Source organism: Odocoileus virginianus, unplaced genomic scaffold, assembly GCF_023699985.2.
Source record: "Odocoileus virginianus isolate 20LAN1187 ecotype Illinois unplaced genomic scaffold, Ovbor_1.2 Unplaced_Scaffold_3, whole genome shotgun sequence".
Lineage (NCBI taxonomy): Eukaryota > Metazoa > Chordata > Mammalia > Artiodactyla > Cervidae > Odocoileus > Odocoileus virginianus.
Window position 1 is genome coordinate 1,622,258 of NW_027224265.1, and position 8,407 is coordinate 1,630,664.

At 43.0% G+C, this 8,407-nt stretch overlaps 1 pseudogene; it reads right to left on the reverse strand.

Moving 5' to 3' along the window:
- Positions 1–1,843: 1,843 nt before the first annotated feature.
- On the reverse strand, positions 1,844–3,696 carry LOC110133989 (zinc finger protein 239-like; annotated as a pseudogene).
- Between the last annotated feature and the right edge of the window lie 4,711 nt (positions 3,697–8,407).

The window sequence follows — 8,407 nt, forward strand, 5'->3', positions numbered from 1 at the left end:
AACATTGCTAAATCAAGGTATGTATAAAAGGAGACTTGGAAAACAGGCTAGTTTATAACCATATGAGACTTGGACTTTATATCTACTCTCTGGACTCACTACACATGGATTCTTATGATCATATTTGGCTCTAAGCCCCAAACAGATTATATCTATCAGCCAATTAGAAGACATATGTGACAAACAAGAGTCAAATCCAGAAGAGATGTTCACACATAATCTTATGAGACCAGGAGGAACTTGGAGGGATTCGTAATTCTAGAGATCACCAAAGCAGAATCACATCAGTTGTGATACCATCTTATGGTTTCCAAACTAGTGAGGGTATGTTGCAGTGCCAAAGTGCAGATGCTCAGTCACTACCCTAATCATTTTATGTGGGCTCCTCTGAGCTGGAGTCAAATATTCTGGGATTGTCTCTTGAAGGAAAGCAAGTCTCAATCTGTCACCTTCCTCCATTTCTTATTAGACATTAGCTACACTTCCTCTAAATTTAACATGTCACTTTCCTGTTATCCAAGTCCAGTTAACTGCTTCAGGTTACCTTTGATCAGGATGTACCAGTTATAACCCCACCTCCTCAAGGTAATAAATATTGCATCTATATTTTCCCCACCATTTTTTCATGTATGGATACTAGTCACTGGTGACTAACTAAAATATAGGTGACTAGGGAGCCTCTTAAGTACCACTTGGGGAATCAGTCATTGTTTAGAAAATCAGGGTTGCAATTAGTTCATTGTATAGTAACTTCTGCTTTACTTATGTATTCACTAAAAAACAATCAATTTTCTCTCAACTTATTTTACAAGCTTCTTGTTTTAACTTCTAGGAGATGATCCTTAACCCTCTGAGGTGTCCTAGCTCCATACCCCAATTGAATTATGTGTAATAGAGTACATATTTTAAGCCTTGTCATCTCAAAACATACTCTCCAAGCCTTCCCCAAGTTCCAAAGTGTAAATTTAATCAGAGAAGAGAGAAAATGCAGACAGAAAGGAAAAAAGTCAAGCAAAACAAAACAATAATAGTTTAGCTATTAATATTAAGTTAAGCAAGGACTGGTAATTCCTCCAGAATATGGATAATATTCTGAGCCATGTCCTTTGAGCTGTTTTGCAGATACTGAAACTGCCACCAGATGCAAGAGGTTAACTGTTTGCTGCCCACAAGCAGGCAGACCCCAGATGGGTTAGAAACAGAAGGTTGATGATGTTGACTCCTAATTGCCTCACCATCAGCCAATGAGAAGAATGTCCATGAGCTGATCATGTACCCCACAGTCCCCTGTTCCTCACCTTACATTTCCCTGAAAGCCATCAGTTTGGGTCTGAAGAGCACTAGCTGCTTGGACTCCTATGGTGCCCCGCAATAAATGGTGCACTTCCTTTACAAGCCAGTGTCAGTAGATTGGCTTTACTCTGCTTGGCCAAGAAGACCCAAGTCTGGCTCAGTAACAATGCTGCAAAAGCAAATGACTTTTGGGGGTTATAGCAAATATTAAAACATACTGTGCAATCATAATTTAAAGAGGGCTACTCAGGGCTGGAAGGAAATATGAAAAACACAAGGCACACGATTTGAAGAGAAAGCCAAAGTTCCAGATTCTCAGAGAGTGTGAGCAAAGGAAACACGTTCTGCTTAGACAAATATAAGGTTCTTGCACTTAGAAATGCTGGGTAGGATATGTAGCTCTAGTAACACTGGCTGAATGGCAAAGTACAGACATTTTCACTCTACCCATCTGAGCAACAAGAACAATCAATTCACTGTGTAGCATAACAAAGTGCTTGGTACTTAAATACCTTAAGTGAATGACTTTCAGTGAGGGAACATATCTGACTATATCCTGAGAATGTGAAAGTAAGAGTGATGTTAGAGATATTGAAGTCTTTGGAGTAAGAGCATGTGATTGAAGACCTCATTTAATGGGATCTTTCCTGTGGACCCGCTGGTGGATGAGGAGTTTGGAGCTCTGGCTGAAGCCCTTCCCACATTTGCCGCAGTGATAGGGCTTCTCCCCAGTGTGGACTCGCAGGTGGATGCGGAGGTCTGAGCTCTGGCTGAAGCCCTTCCCGCACTCGTAGCACTGGTAAGGCTTCTCCCCCGTGTGTGAACAGCGGTGGATGTGAAGGTTTGAGCTCTGACTGAAGCCCTTTCCGCACTCCCCACACTTGTAGGGCCTCTCCCCTGTGTGGACCCGCTGGTGGATGTGCAGGTTGGAGCGCTGACTGAAGCTCATGCCGCACTCCCCACACTCGTAGGGCTTCTCGCCGGTGTGCACTCGCTGGTGGATGTGCAGTTTGGAGCTCTGGCTGAAGCCATTCCTGCACTTGTCACATTTATAAGGCTTCTCACCTGTGTGGACTGAGTGATGAATGAGCAGACTTGAACTCCTGGTGAAGCCCTTCCCACACTTATCGCACTTGTAAGGCTTCTCATCTGCGTGGACTTCACGGTGGATGAGGAGACTCGAGCTCCTTGTGAAGCCCTTCCCGCACTGATCACATCTGTAGGGCTTTTCTTCAGTGTGGTCCCTCTGATGAAGGACTAGCTCTGAACGCTCACTGAAGTCCCTACCACACTGACTACATCTGTACACCTTCTCTGAAGGGCGGATTTTCTCACCAGGATGGCCACCTGGGCTGGTACGTGTTTCCCCACAGTCTTGATGGCTACAGGGCTTCTCCTCTGTATGAGCTCTCTGATGATGATGGCTGGCCACCTAGGATTTCCAACCGCAAACGTCTCTGTGGTTATAGTCAAAGGGCTCCAAGGATTCTTTCAACTGGCCAATATGGCAAATTGTCTCCCCTTTGAACAATGGCAAGACCACTTCTTTTACATCAGCCACAAGTTTATCTTGAAGGTTCTCTGAACAATGCTCAATGGGAGGACTTTTCCCCTCTGTCAGTTTCCTCTCAGGGCTTTCTTCAGTCACAAACAGACTTCTGCTTTCCTGAGGATCCTGGGGCTCATTCTTACAGAATGAGGGGTACTGGGTGGCCATTTGGATTGGGACTTTCAAAGATGAATATTCTTCACTCTCCATGTTTTTTTTAAATCATCACTCTGAAGAGTCACCACCCTGCTTGTGGGTTCCTGGAAATATGAGAAGATACTTTTCTCCACTCTGACAAGTAGAAAGATCCAGTTCAGGGTTACTTACACCTCCCTTTGAATATTCACAATTTAATTCTGACTCCTCATTACTGTACTAAGCCACCTCTTCCAAAATTTGCCAGCAGGAAAGCTCTTGAGGTACTAGATAACGTAAGTACTTTATCTTCATTTTCCACAAAATTTTCATTCAAGTCTCCCGCTGAGACCAAGGGGCAGTCGTTCTCCAGCATCACAGCTCTGTGCAGCTTCCTGTGTGCCTAACAGAGTCCAGCAACCCCAGTCTTGCTTGGCGAAGTCCACAGAGGCATCTGTGAATGCTACTGGTTCCTAAAACTTGGTCATTTTCTCCTTTCAGGAAGGACAGACTCCTCTCACGTGGAATCCAATACCTGGAAGCGCAGGACCTGTTTTGAATAGGTTTACCAGAATTCCATCGCATCCAGTAGCTTCATTATTAGTACTGCTTCCTAAGGCCCACTTGAGTTCACACTCCAGAATGTCTGGCTCTGGGTGGCTGACCACACCATCATAGTAATCTGGTTCATTAAGATTTTTTTTGTGCAGTCTTTCCATGTATTCTTTCCATCTCTTTTTGATCTCTTCGGCATCTAATAGATCTCTACCATTTCTGTCCTTTATTGTACCCTTTATTTGAGCAATGTTCTTGCCTGGAAAGTCCCGTGGACGGAGGTGCCTGGTAGGCTACAGTCCATGGGGTCTCAAAGAGTCAGACACGACTGAGCGGCTTTACTTTTTGAGCAACATATTCTCTTGATATTTCCAATTTTCCTGAAGAAGTCTCTAGCCCTTTGGCCCCTGTTGTTTTCCTCTATTTTTATGCACTGTATGTTGAAGAAGGCCTTTTTGTCTCTCCTTCCTATTATTCTTTGGAGCTCTGCATTTAGTTGGGTGTACCATTTCCTTTTCCCCTTGCTTTTTGCTTCTCTTCTTTCTTCAGCTATTTGTAAAGCCTCCTCAGATAACCACTTTGCCTTCTTGCTTTTCTTTTTCTTTGGGATGGTTTTGTTCACTGCCTCCTGTACAATATTACAGACCTCTGTCCATAGTTCTTCAGGCATACTGTTTACTAGATCTAATCCCTTGAATCTATTTGTCACCTCCATTGCATAGTCACAGGGGATGTGATTTAAGTCACACCTGGCTGGTCTAGTTGTTTTTCCTGCTCTGTTTAGGCTAAGCCTGAATTTTGCAAAGAGAAGCTGATGATCTGAGCCACCATCAGTACAGGCCTTCTTTTTGCTGGCTGTATACAGTTTCTGCATCACTGGCTACAAAGAATGTCATCAATCTGATTTTGGTATTGACCTTCAGGTGACGTCCACATGTAAAGTTGTCTCTTGTGTTGTTGAAAAAGGATGTTAGCTGTGACCAACGCGTTCTCTTGGCAGAATCCAGTTAGCCTTTGCCCTGCTTCATTTTGTACTCCAAGGCTAAGCTTGCCTGTTACTCCAGGGACAGTTAACCCCAACCCCCTCCCACCCCCCACCCCCCACCCAAAGAAGCTGGACACAGCTGCTCCTGGGACATATGAGACAAGAAAAGGTCATCTGGACTTGGGGAAGATCTGGAATGTGGAAAATCCAGATCATGTAGGTAGAGAAGGTCAAAAGAAATAAAATAGAAAGAAACCTTATTTTAGGCAGGATAGGGAGTGGGGAGTTACAGAAACAAAAACTGCCGGGGTCCAGCCCCAGCAGGATCCAGGGGGTACCCTCAGGATGAACGGCGTCGGCGAGAGATAGAAGACACGTGAGACCAGCCTTGATAGGGCCAAGTCTGCGAGGGAGAGAGAGAGAGAGAGAGAGAGAGAGAGAGAGAGAGAGAGAGAGAGAATGACCAGACGGGGGTGTTTGCAGGGTCTGGCAGAGTCTGGCAATGCTTTATTTTTTACCATAGCTTTTATACCCTAAGTTAGTACATTTCTAAGGGGAAGATAGTTTAACATTATGTCAGCTTGTCCTTCACAAAACCAGGGTGTTTTCTGCATACTTCTTTGTTTATGAGGGTCTTGTACATTATCTTCTGGCCTTGGGGCCTATTAACATTTTATGCAAGTCAGGTGAATGTAAACCTATTTTCTGTTTCTATGGTGACCTTAACTGAAAGGTAGCAGTCTCATAGGGCAACAGTACAGAGTAGAAGTATAACCTTGTTAACACAAAAATTAATCCTTCTGCAGAAGTTGTCAGTTGCGTTTATCTAAGAAGTTTACCCCACACAGACTCTGCGGCTTCAGTGAGGCAGCCTCTGCCTAGCACTCCTGGCTGACAATTAGCAACCATCTCATTGTTACCACACTAGGGCTAAGTCCTTATTTCTCTAGATCTTTAACTATATTAACAATGGTTTCTATAACACAACCTTAGCACATTAAAAGCAAAAACACAGCAAGCAAAACACAGCAAGCAAATCTCAACCCAATAACCACCTATAGAATAATTTTTATGTTTTCTAATAGGACTCCTTTACCCCTTAAAAAGGCTCTATGTCTATTAGGGCTTTTATATAATTAGGTTCTTTATGTTATTTTATGATTAGGATATTATAACCAATCATGCATATTAGTACCAGGGGCATAAATGCATTTGGCTAACAAACTACCAGCAAAGGAGTTTGAATTAAAACACTCCTTTCACCCTAAATAATCTCATAAAATACCACCACCTGGGAAACTTATTGATTAAAGTTCTAAATTGATTCTTATTTGGGAAGAGATGGGGAAGGCCTTCCTGCCTGTGTCAGAGAAATTAGGGAGTAGTCCATTGAGGCAGGCATCAGAAAGACAGATATCATCTTTAAGGTGAGCGCCGGGGGCAGCTTTTCGAAATCCCTGAAAACCTGATCTGCCTTGCCTGTCAGGCTTTCTCCTCGTGACCTTGTCATGGGTGGGATCTCGTGAGCTGGCCTTTTCGAAACCCCTGAAAACCTGATCCGCCTTGCCCGTCAGGTTTTCTCCCTTATGGCCTTGTCATGGGTAGGGTCTCGTGTGTTGGCTCCCGGCAAAAAACCGTGGACTTCAGGTCAGTGGTTTTCAAACTTAAGCCTGCATCAGAAACAAACCCCTGAAGAGTTGTTAAAACACAGATTGCTGGCTCCACCCCCAGAGTTTCTGATCAGTGGTCTGCTGTAACACCTGAAAGTGTGATTTCTACCACCACATTCACAGTGACGCTGATGTTGCTGTTTCCAGAGACCTCCTTCGAGAGCCATGTAAGTAAATTTCTCACTTTTAGGAGCTGTAACCTGGAGAAGAGTGTTTTAACTCTGAAGTAGAATCAAATAGCAGAGGAATGAATGGGATATTTTTTCATGTTCTTTATAGTTGATTCCAAGATTGGTATTGGAAAGGATTGCCCCTGGGGACAGCGGCTGCTGTCACTTCTTATTACTTTTATGTATCAATACTGTGGGAAGATGTAGTTACTCATTTCCTCTCTGCTACCTTTCCAGAGGACAATGAAAAATAGTCATGCATTTATTTATTTTTCCATTCAACAAATATTTTATTTAGTTCTTAGTACATCCCATTCACTTTGCTAGAAGCTGGGGATCTAGTTATGAAAAAGAAAACAGACCAATATGTCTATTCATGGAGTTTGTATTCCAGAATGTAGTAGAGAGAAGTCAGTGCAAACAATTCCCATTGTCCAAGGATGAAAGTTTAGTAATCAGATATTTATAAGGTTCACCTGCTCTATACCTGAGGCTCAGTTCAGTTCAACTCAGTTCAGTCGCTCAGTTGTGTCCGACTCTTTACCACCCAATGGACTGTAGCATGCCAGGCTTCCCTGTCCATCACCATCTCCTGGAGCTTGCTCAAACTTGTGTCTGTTAAATCCATGATGCCATCCAACCATCTCATCCTCTGTCATCCCCTTCTCCTCCTGCCTTCAATCTTTCCCAGCATCAGGGTCTTTTCCAATGAGTCAGTTCTTTGCATTAGGTGGCCAAATTATTGGAGCTTCAGCTTCAGCATCAGTCCTTTCAATGAATATTCAGGACTGATTTCCTTTAGGATTGACTGGTTGGATCTCTTTGCTGTCCAAGGGACTCTCAAGAGTCTTCTCCAACATCACATTTCAAAAGCATCAATTCTTCAGCATTCAGCTTTCTTTATAGTCCAACTCTCACATCCATACATGACTACTGGAGAAACCATAGCTTTGACTAGATGAACCTTTGTTGGCAAAGTAGTCTCTGCTTTTTAAATGCTAGGTTTGTCATAGCTTTTCTTCCAAGGAGCAAGCGTGTTTTAATATCATGTCTGCAGTTACTATTTGCAGTGATTTTGGAGCCAAAAAAAAAAATAAAGTTTGTCACTATTTCCATTGTTTCCCCATTTATTTGCCATGGGTGATGGGACCGAACACCATGGTCTTAGTTTTTTGAATGTTAGGTTTTAAGACAGCTTTTTGATTCTCCTTTTTCACATTCATCAAGAGGTTCTTTAGTTCCTCTTCACTTTCTGCCACAAGGGTGGTGTCATCTGCATATCTGAGGTTATTGGTATTTCTCCCAACAATCTTGATCCCAGCTTGTGCTTCATCTAGCCTGACATTTCTCATGATGTACTGTGCATATGAGTTAAATAAGCAGGGTGACAATATACAGCCTTGACGTACTTTTCCCCCAGTTTGGAACCAGTCAGTTGTTTCATGTCCAGTTCAAACTGTTTCTTCTTGACCTGCATACAGATTTCTCAAGAGGCAGGTAAAGTGGTCCAGTATTCCCGTTTCTCTAAGAATTTTCCAGACTTTGTTGTCATCCACACAAAGGCTTTGGTGTAGTCAATAAAGCAGAAGTAGATGTTTTTCTGGAACTCTGTTACTTTTTCTATGATCCAACGGATATTGGCAATTTGATCTCTGGTTCTTCTACTTTTTCTAAGACCAGCTTGGACATCTGAAAGTTCATGGTTCATGTACTGTTGAAGCCTGGCTTGGAGAATTTGGGGCATTACTTTGCTAGCGTGTGAGATGAGTGCAGCTGCATGCTACTTTGAACATTCCTTTGCATTGCCTTTCTTTGGGATTGGGATGGAAACTGACATTTTGCAGTCCTTTGGCCACTGCTGAGTTTTCCAAATTTGCTGATATATTGAGTGCAGCACTTTTACAGCATCGTCTTTTAAGATTTGAATTAGCCCAACTGGATTCCATCACCTCCACTAGTTTTGTTTGTAGTGATGCGCCCTAAGGCCCACTTGACTTCACATTCCAGGATGTCTGGCTCTATGTGAATGATCACACCATCATGGTTATCT